The sequence below is a fragment of the Mirounga angustirostris genome, unplaced genomic scaffold, assembly GCF_029215605.1.
Source record: "Mirounga angustirostris isolate CCGP_5_RB_7025 unplaced genomic scaffold, mMirAng1.0.hap1 SCAF_15, whole genome shotgun sequence".
Lineage (NCBI taxonomy): Eukaryota > Metazoa > Chordata > Mammalia > Carnivora > Phocidae > Mirounga > Mirounga angustirostris.
In genome coordinates, this window is record NW_026991723.1 from 78,114,034 (window position 1) to 78,129,505 (window position 15,472).

The window sequence follows — 15,472 nt, forward strand, 5'->3', positions numbered from 1 at the left end:
GCTAAATGTATCTATTTCTTATTAACCACCCTGTTTGCATTTTGATATAAATTTCCAACCTGAAACCTATTCCATCTCCTCAATTGAAACAGGAAGCCCATTAAGCAATTGAGTCTTATTTGCCTTTGTATTTATTAGAGCACTGAGCAAAAATTTTGTTATGTTGAATTGGACACTAATAAAAGTAGAGGTCTAGGACCTCACTTGAGGGTCATTAATATGTTAAATATTAATTATATGTATAATTTTTATTTATACTTCATTGACAACTAGTCCAAGCTTATGAGATTTTTAAACAAAAAATTTATTATTATTATTGCTAACTGAATGTAACAAGCTTATGAGATTTTAAAAGCAGTCCTTATTTAGCAGTTCTCCACCCTGTCTGTAACACCCAATACTTTATCTGGGTTTCCAACAAAGTGATGAAGAATGTCTTTGGATCATGCCCTTCCCTCTTTGTGAAATATATTTCCTTCCTCATCTTTCACCTAGCAAATTCACTCTATTCTTTTAGATTCCACTTATATGCTTCTGTCTCTATGATGTCTTTACTAATCAGTTCAGTACAAAGATGGAGCTCCCTCTCATAAACTCCTTTGCAACTCTTTGACATCCCTTGCCATAAACTTCCTGGATGCAGATTGGTTAGTTCCTGGAACATAATAGACAACCAATACATATAGCCATTATCATTGTTAAAGGATGTTCCCTGCCCTCAAAAATTGTACACCCCATCAGGAGAAGTAGCAAAGACACAGGTGCTACACAATACAGTTTAATCCAATTCTATATATATCCCACAGACTAACACATCAGTGTTTGGCACATAGCAGCTGCTCAAATATGAAAGAGGGAAATTAATAAATAAATCTATGAAATTGCCAACATATGAATTTGTGTTTGTCTAGCCCATTGGAGATCTCAGCCTTACAAGCATCCACCTTGTACCCCAAGGGGTGGAGTTATTTATTGTTTACATAGGCTAGCTCTTTGACTAACAAACAAAAGTCTGAGCTGGCTTCATTAAGAAGGATGGATATAAAGCAACAACATGTCTGTGCTGAGCCATTGAAAGTGAAATGGGATAATTGCCGTGGTTACAATGAGGCTGATCAAGCTGAGAGAAACAAGTTTCAAATTGTTCCAATCAGTCCTAATCCAGCAGAGTTATTAACAGTGCTCTACCCTGGTGCGACTGCATCTGCTAACTCGAGATAATGATTTATATCTCAGTTTATGAAAGTTCCAATTTGTCCTAATTCAATAAGTGAAACCCAGCAAGGCAGGCAGGAGACATATACTGCACCATGACTGGAATCCCCATTTCATTCTCCTCTCCCCACCACCCCCAGACTGTGATGGCTGGCTGTGCATCTGCCTGCCAAGCACTTTCCCTCATGGACCTGACCTGAGGGAGACAGAGTGACATGTTGGAGTAGAAGTTTTTGATCACACCCTAGGGCTGAAAGATATAGCAGGAAAGAATGTTTTGAACAAAACCAACAAGGTAGAAATGTATAGTTAGAAGTGTCTTGGAGACTCCCAAGTCTAGGAGTCCTTAATCTGGAAAATATGTGCCCTAGGTTAGAAAACAGTGATTCCATGAATGCTGTCTCTATGCATGCATATGTGTGTGTGTTGCATGCATGCAGTTTTCCCTTTTGGTGAGAAAGGCCAGAACTTTCATTAGATCCCAAATTGTTCTTGTGACCTAACAAAGTTATGAACCATTGACTGGTCTAGTCCATTCACTGTCAAAAGCAAAGCAGAAAGTGGAATGTTAAGATAATATCACTACTAGCAAGAAGAAACTGGGAATAGAATACAGGAATCCCTAAGATAGAAACTAATGTACATGTTTGACCTCAGAACAAAATGTGACTTCAGCCAAGTATGATTTCTTGGACACCATTTCTTCTCACCTAATCCTCCCATTCTATGGCAATGCTGCCCCCATTCAGTCAGCCATGTGTCTTCTTCATATCCAAACATATCCTCTGTGAAAAGTATACCGATAGGCATAGAGACAATATGGTACCATGGAAAGGATCCTGTACTTGCTTTAGTTTCTAGTATAGTCAGGCATAGAGTGATAGAAACAAAGTACATATTTCTTGAATGAATGAATGAATGAATGAATGAGCTGAACATCATAAAACATTGCTAATGGACCTCACTGAGATTCATTTCAACTATCAAAAAAATGAAGAGATTGGTCTCTGTTATATTTCAGATATTTTGTTTTAATATTTGATGATAATGACAGCCATTTGCTTGATATCTCATTTCCCACTATTAAAGGAAAGATATACATGCCCCTCTTCAAGGGATTCCTAAAATGTCCTCTGAAACAGGCCAGATTCTAGGCTCTGAAGGTACAAAGGTGAATTAAAAATGGATTTTTCTTCAAAGGGTCTCACAGTCTATGGAAAAAGACCAATATGTAGACAAAAGTCAAGAACTTTACTTACAACTAGTGAGGTCAAGGATTGAGTGCAGTGTTTTTTGTTTGTTTGTTTTTTAATTTAATTTTATTATGTTATGTTAGTCACCATACAATACATCACCAGTTTTCGATGCAGTGATTCATGATTCATTGTTTTCGTACAACCCGCAGTGCTCCATGCAGTACGTGCCCTCCTTAATACCCATCACCGGGCTAACCCATCCCCCCACCCCTTCCCCTCTAAAACCCTCAGTTTGTTTCTCAGAGTCCATAGTCTCTCATGGTTCATCTCTCCTTCCAATTTCCCCCCTTCATTTTTCCCTTCCTTCTCCTAACGTCCTCCATGCTAGTCCTTATGTCCCACAAATAAGTGAAACCATATGATAATTGACTTTCTCTGCTTGACTTATTTCACTTAGCATAATCTCCTCCAGTCCCATCCATGTTGATGTAAAAGTTGGGTATTCATCCTTTCTGAAGGCTGAGTAATATTCCATTGTATATATGGACCACATCTTCTTTATTCATTCATCTGTTGATGGGCATCTTTGCTCTTTCCACTGTTTGGCTATTGCGGACATTGCTGCTATGAACATTGGGGTGCATATGGCCCTTCTTTTCACTACATCTGTGTCTTTGGGGTCAATACCCAGTAGTGCAATTGCTGGGTCATAGGGTAGCTCTATTTTCAATTTTTTGAGGAAGCTCCACACTGTTTTCCAAAGTGGCTGTTCCCACTTGGATTCCCATCAACAGTGTAAGAGGGTTCCCCTTTCTCCACAACCTCTCCAGCATTTGTTTTTTTTTGTGCCTTGTCAGTTTTTGCCATTCTCACTGGTATAAGGTGGTATCTCTATGTGGTTTTGATTTGAATTTCCCTGATGGCTAATGATGATGAACATTTTTTCCTGTGTCTGTTAGCCATTTGTATGTCTTCTTCAGAGAAGTGTCTTTTCATGTCTTCTGCCCATTTTTTGACTTGATTATTTGTTTTTTGGGTGGTGAGTTTGAGAAGTTCTTTATAGATCTTGGATACCAGCCCTTTATCTGTAGTGTCATTTGCAAATATCTTCTCCCATTCTGTGGGTTGCCTCTTTGTTTTGTTGACTGTTTCCTTTGCTGTGCAGAAGCTTTTTATCTTGATGAAGTGCCAAAAGTTCATTTTTGCTTTTGTTTCACTAGCCTTTGGAGATGTAGATGAAAGACATTGCTGCAGTGTTAAGATAGTACAGAGGAAGGAAGAAGGAATTATGAGTAATTCTGGGGCAATAGTAGAGTTGGGAGATCAGCATTAACTCAGTCATGAGAGTAAGTTAAATATGAATTTACCAGACAGAGTAGTGGAAAGGATATCCATAAAACTAAAATGACTCAAGCAAAGGAATGACATTGTGGAAGATCATGACACATCACTAGAATGGTGAATAACATAGTATCATCCTAAGATATTGCTTGGCATTTAATGAAAGCTAAATAAATATGTTGAATTAAGAGGAAATAAATGGATAAATATACTTAGTAATAGCTAACATTTATTGAATTATTCTCAATGTCAGAGTTAATACTAAATATTTTCCAAGTTGTATGTCACTTAGTTTCCTACGACAGCATATGAGATAAACATTGTCATGATTCTCATTTATAAGTGAATTTATGGAAGCTCAGAGAAGCAGAAGAATTTATCCAAGGTCACATAGCCAGTATCAGGTCCAGAATTTGGTTATGGTATGGCTTCCTGACTTTAAATTCTAGGCACTTAATTTATTCACTATAAAGTATAGGATGCATTGGAAAAGGAGAATGGAATGAGGAATACCCGAGAAGATGCATTATGGTCATATTGTGAAGGAATTTGAATGCCATACTTTGGAATTTGGATTTCATTCTCTTAGCAAAGAAGAGCCATTTAGAGTTTTTCAAGCACGGGCAAGGCAAGATCTAAGCTGTGTTTTAGAAAGACAGCTGGAGGGTTGTGAGACACAGGCTGAAATGTCATGAGTCTGTATAGTGCAGAACCATTAGGGAGACACATAAATAAATCATCTTCTACATATTATTCTGCACCCTGCTTTTATTTTAGCAAAAACACAGCATGCATATAGTTCTACATCAACACATGTACATCTGCCTCAATCATTATTGTTTTTGGATAAAAGTATTTTTATTAAAAACAATTTTAAATGTAAGAGGTATAAAAAATACAATCCTAACCCCACATGCTCATCATGCACTTTCCAATTGTGAAGTCATGATCAACTTATTTTCACTTACAACCCCCACTTTCCACTGTATTTTGAAGCAAATTCTATTCCTGACTTTATATAATTTACTCAACCAATATTTCTATATATATTTCTATAAAACAACTCATTATTAAAAAATATTATTATTATAATTAGTAAACATAACTTTAGTCTTTTAATATAATACAATATCCACTTTAGGGTTCTAATGTCCCTACCTCAATCATTTTGAATGACTAGGGATAGTTACACAGTATTTCATGTAACCAACCTCTATTAATGGATATGTGTGGTATTTACAATGTCCCAATGCTCAAGAGAGACAACTTGGAAACATTATGGCTATGAAGTTCCTATTTTCCTTAGCAACACGAGTCTGGCAGTTTATTAGTATTCTTGGGACATTTTGATATTGACTAATGGAAGTTTCACATTGTCTATGTCTGTCCTCATCTCCCCTCACCTAATCTAGATTCTTGAAAGTAGAATTCCTTAAACTATACCCTAGGCCAAATTCCACCTGCCTGTTTTTTTTTGTGCTATTAGACCTAGCAATGGCTTTGGCATTTTAAAATTTTGACATAAATCAAAAGAAGAATAGTATTTTGTAATAAGTGAAAATTACATGAAATTCAAATCTCAGTGCCCATTAGCAGTTTTATTTTAAATCAGCACAACCACACTCTTTTACATGTTGTTTAGGGCTAATTTGGTGCTAAGACAGCTGAGTTGAGTGGCTGCCACAGAGACCTTATAGTGCACAAGATCCTGCACAGTATCTTTGATTTTGTCTCATGACCCTTAGGGCTTAATATCTTTAGTGGTGAGAAGATTCATCTAGAAAACTCCTATAAACACAGATTTGGGAGACCCACCCTAAAGATTCGGATATAGTAGGTCTGGTCTAGCGCCATGAATTTGAATTTTTTACGAGCTCCCCAATGAGGCTGATAGTACTGGTGGGGGGCCACACTTTATCTGACCTTGTAAGAAAATGAGCAAAGATTCAAGGCAAGGGAAGTGGTGAGACTGTCCTGATCAATCCCTCCCTGAATCCCCTTCATAGTACCTTGCCCGAGGGTCTCATCTTCACCTCATATCTACCCAGCTGTTACAGCCTGACCGTAATACTTGACCTGTCATTGCTTCTTAGAAAGAATGAGGAAGGCAACCTGACACAAGCAGGTCACGTTAACCAGGCAGATATTTATTCATTAGATGCATATCACACCTTTACTCCGAGTCTGGATCCTAAGCTTAAAATATAGATAATTATCCAGTCACAAAAATAACCACTCTGTATCGAGCCTTTAAACAAAATGAGGGAGGAAGGCATGATGCACATTGAAGGTATGAGAGAAAAAGACCAAAAAGAGTTAATAATGAAAGCCTCTATTTTAGAAAACTTGAATGTCAATTTTCCAAAATAGAACATTTTACCCCCATTTCCTCTCTGATCTGAATCCGATGCGCTTTTCATTCTGCATTGCTGTTCTGGGTAACACTGCCATTTTTAACATTGAGAATCATTGTGACTTGGGGAGAAAAGTATGGGCTTTGTAGAGACAGAACGAATCTCAGCTTTGTTCCTTCCAGACATGGAAATTTGGAAAAGCAATCTAAATGGTCTTCGGTGAGGTGCTAAAGTGATCAGCTTGTCCCCATTTGCCCCCAGGGCATCCCCCATTTTAGCACTGAAAGCTCATGTCTCAGGAATCCCTTAGTCTTGGGAAAACTGGAGGGTTTGATCAGTCTAGTTGCCACATCTGTTAAGAAACAAAAACAAAACAAAGAAGCAAAAAGTCGTATTGGCTAGTTTATAGGGTTGGTATGAGGGTAAAAAACACAGCACCAGGCACTGAGTGAGGCCATTATTGAAGGTAGGTCTACTCCCTCTGTCCCCAGAAACCAACTACGAATTCTGCTGTCTTACTTGAGTCCTCCCCACTCTGATAAAACCCACACCCCTCATCCTCTAATCTCTGCAGTTTTTTTATTTAGCTCCTACCATCCTGGGTCTCCATCTCCCCTGCCTCAGTCAAGAGTCTCACACTGCTTTAGGCTAAGTCCTTACCTGAGGTATTTAGCTGCTCTTCCCACCTACATTCTCCACCTTTCCAATACTCTTAAAGAGAGCTCTTTCTGAACTGTCAGTCAAACTACATTATTTCAGAGTTACACCTCCTTCTATGACTCTCTTTTGCCTACCCGCCCAAAACTGAAGCCCTAACTCCTTCATAGGCCACTCAGAGATAAAGGTTACCTCCTTTAAAGTCTTAAAACTCCTGCCAGTAGCCTACACTCCAGTCTTAGTAATACATTCACTATCTCCCAAATAGCCTCAGAACTTGAATAAATGTATGTGTATGCATGTGCATATTACTAAAGTTGCAAAGCTTGTGTTTACTAGGATCTTCTTAAGACCAGAAAGATTGAGTAAATAAAAGCGTACCAGTCTTCTCCAATCCTCCTTTATATTCTATCTTTGTTTGTTTTCCCTTGACCTTGCTTATTCAAGCCTGGTCCTATTTTCCCTGAATCCTCAACCTTTGCTTAGCTCGCAAGGCTATATTGCTGTGTTAGCCAGTTTCACAGTCACATTTGCTTTTCTTTCTATCTTGTCTCTTCTAATCAGCTGCTCCACTAGTTGGAGGTTGGCATAGAGAAGCCGTGCTAAGTGCACATCTGTTCACATCTGGCACATAAAGGGCTGCAGGTCACATTTATACAGGCAGTGCAGCTGACTTCACAGCAGTCTAGGGAAAGAAAAAACAAAACTCTGGCCTAAAAGTTCTCTGTATTTGATCAACCGCAGTAATTGGGGCATGTCCAGCTGGCATTCATCCTGGCACCGGGAATAAAGAATGAGGTGGGTTAGGATTAGGAGCTGGCCGTTGCCAAAACTTTATCTCCTTTTGGTTCCTTCTGGATTTGAGCATAAACTAATGAGAGAGACTTGTCTATGTCATCATCTTAAAGTGTGCCCTCTCTCAGTTTCCTGAGACCAGTGAATGTCAGATCACTGTTTCTAAGAAGCACTTCTAACTGCCCCCAGCTTGCGAGCATTAACAAAAGCAGGCCAGTGTTAGAAAAACAGGCATTTTGATTGGCTTTCCTCACTCTGGTCCTGGGTCTGAAATAACAGATTGGAGAATGGAAGCTAAGCTTTTGGGTCCTGTTGGGAAGGTCACAGCCTCCCTCTGATTTATTGGGGGTTGGCTGCTGGGACCAAGAAGCAAGGTGACACTTTGGAAAGTAACCAGAAAAATACAGGCTGGTGTAGATGGAGTTGAAAATAGATGATAGATTCTCATTGTATGAGATTATTGCATACAGAAATGGAAATGTCAGTTGTCTGTAAATACTTTTCTCGGACAAATTTTGAAGGGACCAGATAAGAATCTATTGGATCAATTAAGAATCTATAAAAATAGATATTTTCTAAGGCACATTTTAATCTTGACAATTCTGTAATTTCAGGGTTTTTTTCTATCAATATATCTCTACTCCCCACATTCAGTTGTTCTTTAATTTGTATCCAGTAGCATTTTCTATCCATTCTTCCCTCTGCTTCTTCTCCCAGTTGGACTTTTCAACAGACAGAAGGTAGCTGAACTCCATAGAATATGATTTGAGCAATAAAATACAGGACCACATATACCTTCCTCAGGTCGTCCTAGTGTCTGACATTTCACCATTAAGGATTTTTTTTTTTCTTTTTACTTGGAAAGTTTGGTCCTTGAGTGTTCCCATAACTTAGTAGGCATCAGACATCAAATCCCATGGGCTTTCCCACCATTTCATCTTCCAACTATACCAAAAGATTCAGTACTCAAGATTATTCAGAGCCAGTGATTCCATATATTTATGTCCAATGAATCCATATACATTTATGTACTCCCAAAAGACACATAAAATAATATTTATAGCAGCAGAAATATTTTAAACCTCAATGCATCAAAAATACCCAACAGCAGTAGAATGGATAAAGTATGATGTATTCACATAATAGGATATTATGGGGCAATGAACAAAGTAGTGCTAAATGCAACAGGGAAGAATCTCTAAAATAATAATAATAATTATTATTATTATTTATTAATTAATTAACACAGAGGAAAAAAGCCAGATATAAGGGATAGCTTATGTATAGTAACCATTTATGTAAAGTTCAAAAATAACTGAGGTGCTAGTTATGTTCAATTTTCTGATCGTGGAGTTGGTTTTATTTTTTCTACATGTTGGTTTAATTATGAAAATTCAAACTGGCTTTTAAATTCTCAGCTTTACTGGTGCAGCCACTCTGGAAAATAGTATGGAGGTTCCTCAAAATGTTGAAAATAGAGCTACCCTACGACCCAGCAATTGTACTACTGGGTATTTACCCCAAAGATACAAATGTAGTGATACAAAGGGGCACCTGCACCCCAATGTTTGTAGCAGCAATGTCCACAATAGCCAAACTATGGAAAGAGCCCAGATGTCCATCGACAGATGAATGGATAAAGAAGATGTGATATATATATACAATGGAATATTATGCAGCCATCAAAAAAATGAAATCTTGCCATTTTGCAATGACGTGGATGGAACTAGAGGGTATTATGCTAAGTGAAATAAGTCAATCAGAGAAAGACAATTATCATATAATCTCACTGATATGAGGAATTGAGAAACAAGACAGAGGATCATAGGGGAAGGGAGGGAAAAATGAAACAAAACGAAACCAGAGAGGGAGACAAACCATAAGAGACTCCTAATCCCAGGAAGCAAACTGAGGGTTGCTGGAGTGGAGGGGGTGGGAGGGATGGGGTGGCTGGGTAATGGACACTGGGGAGGGTATGTGCTATGGTGAGCACTGTGAATTGTATAAGACTGATGAATCACAGACCTATACCCCTGAAACCATAATACATTATATGTTAATAAAAAAATAAATCTCAGCTTTAACTCCTATTAGTTGTGTATATTTGGACATATTTTTAACTGGGCTCAGTTTTCTAAACTTCACTGAACCATTGAAGTTAGATGATATATGTAAGATATATATACTATATTGTTTCCAATGATACATTAAGTGCTTAATAGCCATTAGCCTCATAATCAATATTATTACATATAAAGTGTGTTAAAGAAAGTACTTCCTCTACAGAGTTGTTATGGATAGTCTACAGAAAGGTCAAAACACAATTACTAGTACGTAATAAATTCTCAAAAAATTGTAAACTTTTGTTATTATTGTTATTCCAACTTATTGTTTGTTGGAATTTGTTATTATTTGTTTTTATTTTGTTTTTTATTTGTTGTTAATAATAAAAGCGTATCAGTCTTCTCCAATCCTCCTTTATATTCTATCTTTGTTTGTTTTCCCTTGACCTTGCTTATTCAAGCCTGGTCCTATTTTCCCTGAATCCTCAACCTTCGCTTAGCTTGCAAGGCTATATTGCTGTGTTAGCAATATTTGTTATTTGTTATTATTATTTTTATTATTTTTGTTATTATTTTTATTATTATTTTTATTTTGTTATTATTATTATTATTATTAATAAAACTTGAATTTATAGCATTGCTGAGCACTTCCATCCAGAGAAGTTGAAGGCATGCCAGCAAGCCTTGGCATGTTGAGGAACACCCACAAAGTTAAGCCTGTCTGAGGCACAGGGGAGGTGCTGTGCTTGGTGACACCATCCCTAGCATGGTGCAGCACCCTCGCCCCTGGCTCTTCCTCTCTCACTCTGCTGGTGAGCATGTCTACAGTCCCTTCCAGCTCTGCCTGCGGAGCACTGCCCAGGTGTGAGACATTCAATCTCTAGCCATAAGGGAGCTGTGAAAGCAGAGGACATTAAATGTTTATCAGGATCATCTACTTTGGCCTTTATTTTTCTTAAAACTTATTTGCAGGCCAGCAAGGGAAGGCAGAGGGTGGAGTCAGGCAGAACTGGCCTCATTCTCTGCCACAACCACTTACCAAATTACATTGGTCAAGTCCTTTAAACCCTCCAAGCCTTGTTTTGTTTGTCTGTAAAATAAGGGTAATAATAGGGGCGCCTGGGTGGCTCAGTCAGTTAAGCGTCTTCCTTTGGCTTGGGTCATGATCCCAGGGCCCTGAGATAGAGACCCTGTTGGGCTCCTTGCTTGGCGGGGAGCCTGCTTCTTCCTCTGCCTGCCACTCTCCCTGCTTGTGCTCATTCTCTTTCTCTCTCTCTTTCCTCTCTCTGTCAAATAAATAAATAAAATCTTTAAAAAAAATGAGGGTAATAATAATAATAACACATGCTTAGGATTGTCATGAGAATTAGATGAAATCATATATTTAAAGCTTTTCACAGTTCCTGGTGTGTATATTTAATAAATGGTAATTTTTATTTTTGTTTCTTTTTTTTTCCCCTCTGTATTCACTATGTTCTTTTTTCTTTTTCTTTTTAAATTTTTTAGGTTTATTTATTTTTAAGTAATCTCTACACCCAGTATGGGGCCCAAACTCATGACCCTGAGATCAAGAGTTGCAAGCTCTTCCGACTGAGCGACCAGGTGCCCCTATATCCTTTTTTCTTTTCTTTTTTTTTTTTTTTTAAGATTTTATTCATTTATTTGAGAGAGAGAGAATGAGAGACAGAGAGCATGAGAGGGAGGAGGGTCAGAGGGAGAAGCAGACTCCCCGCCGAGCAGGGAGCCCGATGCAGGACTCGATCCCGGGACTCCGGGATCATGACCTGAGCCGAAGGCAGTCGCCCAACCAACTGAGCCACCCAGGTGCCCCTATATCCTTTTTTCTTAAAGTAATATATAATTCATGTTCCAAAAAGCTTGCTATTCTAAAGTGATTCAGCGTTTTTTAGTATGGTCACAGGTGGTAAATCATCACTGCTATGTAATTCCAGAACATTTCATTAACTACCCCTAAAAGAAATCTCATACCTATAAGCAAATCTTTACTCCTCCTCCCTTTTGCCCCTGGCCATCATGAATCTACTTTCTGTCTCTATGAATTTGCCTATTCTGGATATTTCATTAGATCTATAGTATGTGTCCTTTCCTTTCTGGTTTCTGTCACATAGCATAATGTTTTCAAGGTTCATTCATGTTGTAGCGCATATGAGTACCTTGTTTCTTGTGAGCACCTAAATACTACTCCATTGTATGGATATACCACATTTTTCGTATTCTTGACTATATTCTTTTTTTTTAAGATTTTATTTATTTGAGAGGGAGAGAGCACGAGTGGGGGTGGGACAGAGGCAGAGGGAGAAGCAGACTCCCTGCTGATCCGGGAGCCCAATGAGGGGCTTGATCCTAGGACCCTGAGATCATGACCTGGCCGGAGGCAGATATTTAACTGACTGAGCCACCCAGGCACCCCTTTCTCATGTTTTAAATGGGGAGAATAATACCTCTTATGTAGGTTTATTATGAGAACAAAATTAGACTTCTAGTACAGGGATGTGTTGGCTTTTTCTCATTCTTCTCTCTGTGAGAAATGGTAGGCTGTTCAGATTTTCTGGGAATTATCCCCTCCTACATCAACTGAAAATTAACCCCAATCATCTGTCTTCACCATTTGACTGTAGATAAGTGTCAGTGCCAGGTTCCATCTGTTACACCATGAGCACAACAGTGAGAGAAAATAGTTATTTTTTGAGGATGATTGTATACCTAAGACCATGCTGACCAATTTAGAGAGCCTGGGATTTTAAATATTATCTGACATGCCTTCACTGGTCTAATTTCGACCTCAAGTAATTAAAAAAAGTAAAGCTCTTTTTAAGTAGTCTAGAGCACAACCATCAAATGATATAAAAATAGGTTAATGACTGAATATATTTATATTGACACCTACATCTACATCTGTATCTCCCCATCTACCTGTTTTTCTGCCACCACAGCTTAAATTGGAACCAGTTGTCAAAATCTGCTGAAATCAGTTGAAAAAGTCATTATGCAGGAGAACAAGACTTGTGTAGCACTCATGTGCGTGATGGATTCTAAACTGAGCCTCATCCATACCTTTTCTTTTCAGCAGCTTGTTCTATTGGTCCGGATCACCAGAATGGGAGTTGGTATCCTGAAGATCCATTGACTGCAATCAGCCATGGAGGAAGCAGTCACCTGTTAAATTTAGATTTCTTGAATCTGCCAGGATTCTGACACAATGATAAACAGCCACCATTTCTAGTAAAGGTTGGGAAAGCTCACTCATTCACTGTTAATTGCTTTGTGGTACTGAACCATAAAAATGGCAGCAAATCAGTCCACAGCAACACCCAATCATGTAGAGATGGCCACCCATCTTGATGACATTAAGGTCATTTCATCCATCTCTAGAGTGTTGGCTAATTGGCTACTACCAGTTTTAGGATACACTTTTTGAATGACTGAGGACCTGTAGGAACTTCTGAGAAAATCACTTACAAGGAGAAATTATTTTATTTGTCACTATAGCTAGAGTCCTATGAGGAAGGGAGACACTCAGGTTCTTTATTTTCATCTTTGATTCTTTATTTTCACCCTGCCTGTGCTCTTCCTAAGGAGAAGAAATAGCAATATAATTAATCAGACTTTAGGTCATTGATTGGGCCATGCTGGCTAGTGGGCATGAAGACTCTGTCATTAAAATATCCAAAAATGTTCATTTTCTTTCTGTTGCTGCACCCCTCCCCATCTTTGCAAGGCTTGGAATCATACTGGTAAGATAAAACACCTGAGATTGAATTTGGAGGGCAAAATAGAGGAATAGTAAGCTTTGACCTGAAAACAGTGTTCCATATATTTAAGTTCTGCTTATTGGAATGTTTGTAGTCAGAGCTCCAGCTAAAAATAAAGTGTTATATTGCTTACCATTTGAAAATATTTTATCCAGAGATATTTCCTTTAAGAACTTTATTATAGGGCTCCTGGGTGGCTCAGTTAAGACTCTACCTTTGGTTCAGGTCATGATCCCAGGACTCTGGGATCAAGTCCCATGTCAATCTCCCTACTCAGCGGGGAGTCTGCTTCTTCCTCTCCCTCTGCCCCTCCCCCCTGCTTGTGCTCTTTCACTCTCCCTCTCTCTCTCTCAAATAGATAAATAAAATCTTTTTTAAAAAAGAACAAGTATTTCTGTGGTATCATAAAATACTGAATTATTTTTAAGTTTTTTGACATAATACCAGTAAATGTTACCACCACCACCACCTCACATCCCCACCACTTTATCCTTAGTTCTAAAACTAGCCTCTTGGAGGTAGCACTAGAACATTCTACAGTGAGTGACATTGTAATTTTCTTTCATATGGATTATAAAATCTTATGCCAGAAGAAAATGTGAAGGTAGTAAAAAATGGTTAAATAATAACAGAATGGAGAAAAAAGACTGAGTACTTTTGTGTTAATCATGATTCTAGCAACTGGGATGATAGTAGTGAGCAAAACTAATAATCTCTGCTCTCGGGGCGCCTGGGTGGCTCAGATGGTTAAGCGTCTGCCTTCGGCTCAGGTCATGATCCCAGGGTCCTGGGATTGAGTACCGCATCAGGCTCCCTGCTCCTTGGGAGCCTGCTTCTCCCTCTGCCTCTCTCTCTCTCTCTCATGAATAAATAAATAAAAATCTTAAAAAAAAAATAATCTCTGCTCTCATGGAGCTTAAGTTTTGGTGGGTGGATAGATAAGTAACTGAATAAGTAGAATATTTAGCAGGTTATACAATAAGGGCTATGGAGAAAATTTAAGTGGACAAAGGGTTTAGGATATTTTGAGTTGAGGGAATTGGACATTTTCAATACGGTTTTTGAGGAAGGCCTCAGTCACAAGATAACATTCGAATAAAGGTCTAAAGGAAGTAATTAGAGAGCCACATACCTCTGGCAAAGGAAATGGCAAGTAAAAAGTCCTTAAGGCAAGAGTCTTCCTGGCATGTGTGAGAAATTTAAGTTGGTGTAGCCAGAACTTGAGTCTGGAGAAGAGCAGAGGATGGGGTTAGAAGGGAAACAGGAGATAGATTGTAAAGGGGGCATGAGCACAATCTCGTTCAGATGTCATTCATTCGACTTCATTGAAGCCTATTTTACATACAACAAAATGTGCCTGTTTTAAAGTCACAATTCTATGGGTTTTGACAAATGTATGCATTCCTGTAACCTCCAGCATAACCATGACATGAAACATTTCCATCATCCCCAAAATGTCCCTTGTGTCCTCTCTCAGTTGTAGCATATCTGATCTGCTTTCTGTCAGGAGAGTTTTGCCTTTTCTGGAATAGATCCTATAGTACATACTCTCTTGTGTCAGGCTTTTTTCACGTAGCAGTAAAAAGCAATGAGCACACAACAATGTGGTTTAATTTCAAATGTGTTCTGCTGAGTGGTATTTTATGGGAAGAATATGCTAAAATTTGTATATCTGTGCTAAAATCTGTGTTTATCTGTTGGTGGATCTTTGGATTATTTCCACTATGAGGCTATTAGAAATAAAGATGTTGTGGACATTTGCATAAAAGTTTTGTGAAGACATATATTTTATTTTTTTTTTCAGGTAAATACCTAGAAGTTGCTGGGTTATGTCTGTGTAGGTGTTTAGCTATATAAGAATTGTTGTTGGGTGCCTGGGTGGCTCAGTTGGTTAAGCGACTGCCTTCGGCTCAGGTCATGATCCTGGAGTCCCTGGATCGAGTCCCGCATCAGGCTCCCTGCTCGGCAGGGAGTCTGCTTCTCCCTCTAACCCTCCCCCCTCTCATGTGCTCTCTCTCATTCTCTCTCTCTCAAATAAATAAATAAAATCTTTAAAAAAAAAAAAAAGAATTGTTGTT